General features: G+C 37.9%; 1 non-coding gene across 1 annotated transcript; it reads left to right on the top strand.

Annotated features, from left to right (window-relative positions):
• The first annotated feature begins 1,327 nt into the window (after positions 1-1,327).
• Positions 1,328-1,430, top strand: LOC113983783. The gene has a single exon (XR_003539218.1). It is a non-coding gene; the product is annotated as a U6 spliceosomal RNA (small nuclear RNA).
• Positions 1,431-2,033: the final 603 nt, after the last annotated feature.

Below are 2,033 nucleotides of genomic sequence, written 5' to 3'. Positions count from 1 at the left end.
TTATGACTGCACAGGTTCACCTGGTAAATAATAATCTAGTTGTTATAAGGACCGTTTTAGGACATCTCATTTCTTCCACAGTAACAGAATTTTCTTATCTTGGTAACGGCTACTTTCTTACTACTATAAACAAGATACTTATCTTCTTCAGACATCAGACTTAATGATGCCTCAACACATTTGTCCAAATGCTCTGTTTGGATGGGAAATGTTAAATAAAAGTCTGGATTTCTAAACATCACTTTTCGCATAATTTTGTTCCATCTGCAAAAGCCCTGTTACAGCTCTTGGCATTTAATTTTATTTTCTTGGGTTTGGGGGATTTTTGTGGGGGATTTTTTGAGGGATTTTTTATTATGTCTGTCTTAAAAGAGAAAATACATGTGTAAAATGGAGCACATTTTTTATATTATCATATTAATCATAAGGAAGACCTTACATCTTAACTTTTTCTGTAATGGTGGTCAGTTACAGGCTGCCTTAATCCTTCTTGATCATGGCCCATCACAGGTCACATACTGATTTTCTTTCAATTAAAGTGATATTTTCCTAGGTGTTTAGTTTGCCATTGGCTCTACAGAATTAACAGTCAGATTCTATTTAATTTTTGCAGAATTTTATGGAATGCGATAATAACAAAAGAGATTCTTGCAAAGTCTTTAACACCTATTGCAAAAATACACAATAGTATCTTCTAGGTTCTTAGAAATCTGGATAGAATTATTGCTAATGGAAAGAAGTTGAGAGGAGTCAAAAATTCTGTTTAAAGACAACTCATCATGGCTAGGCTTCGTGAACGAAGATTTGGGAAGGGCTCTACCCACATTTGCTACAAGCACGCTGGTGGCTAAAAAGGCCAATACAAGATAGGCAAGTTGCAAAAGGCACAGCAGAAAGACTCCTTAGGTTGTATATTCTGCAAGACGCGGTTCTTTCTGTGTTGTCTTTTCTCCTTGAGAGTGATCCTGCGTGCATTCTCAAAAGCATCAGCAGCGTTAAAGATAGTGTGTCTCCAGGCCTCCCGATTGGAGGACAGAGTAGACCAGTTCTGTTGATCAATATGGCCCAGGCTGAGATGTTGTTTCAGGGAGTCCTTTTATCTTCTCTTTGGGGCTCCTCTCTTGCAGCAGCCGGTGGCAAGTTCACCATAAAGCAAGATCTTAGGGAGACGGTGGTCCTTCATCCTGGAGACGTGCCCTGCCCAGCGCAGTTGAGTTCTCAGCAGCATGGCCTCAATACTTGGACTGCTGCTTGTTCTAGAACAGATGTATTGGTCACATAATCTGACCAGTGGATGTTAAGGATTGTACGGAAACAGTGTTGATGCTTGCTTCAGCAGCACATATACTAAAATTGGAATGATACAGAGAAGATTAGCATGGCCCCTGCGCAAGGATGACACGCAAATTCATGAAGTGTTCCATATTTTCTTTTTCGGGGGTATAGCTCAGGGGAAGAGCACTTGACTGCAAAGAGAACTCATAAGAAAATAAATAAATCTGTAAACCACAGAGACTGAGTCTATTATGTGTCTAGAAGCAACTGCTAAAAAGTGAAAAATTTGTTTATGTTCTTAGCCAAGATATCAGATGTTTGTCTGACAAAATGTATATGCTCCACTTTCAGGCTTGGTCTCCCTCACTGATGTGAAATAAAATGAAATATTGTTGCTGTTTGTTGAGAAGGTCTCAAGGCATTTCTTAACACAGTGTATTACAATTTGAAGAATCTTGCCATGGTTTCTTATTTTTGCTCTATTATTTTTCCTCTGCCTGCATTTCTTCTGATGTTATGTATCTCATTCTGTCCACATTTTAATTGTAAAAACAGCTGTCACCATCAGTTTAAAAGTGAGGTCCAAAATACAGTAAAACCTGCAATGATGAAATTAATACTGTGTATAATATCTGTGATACGAACAATAAAGACTGAGTATAAATAATAACTAATGCATTTCCCTCTAGCACCAAATACTATGAAACAATAGAATTGTATATGTGGTATATGTGGAGGGCAGAGAATAGGTCATTGAG

The sequence above is a fragment of the Pipra filicauda genome, unplaced genomic scaffold (assembly GCF_003945595.2).
Source record: "Pipra filicauda isolate LSUMZ 115617 unplaced genomic scaffold, ASM394559v2 scaffold123_size2130275_pilon, whole genome shotgun sequence".
Lineage (NCBI taxonomy): Eukaryota > Metazoa > Chordata > Aves > Passeriformes > Pipridae > Pipra > Pipra filicauda.
The sequence above is the reverse complement of the archived record's forward strand: the minus strand, read 5'-3'. Positions and strand labels throughout refer to the sequence as shown.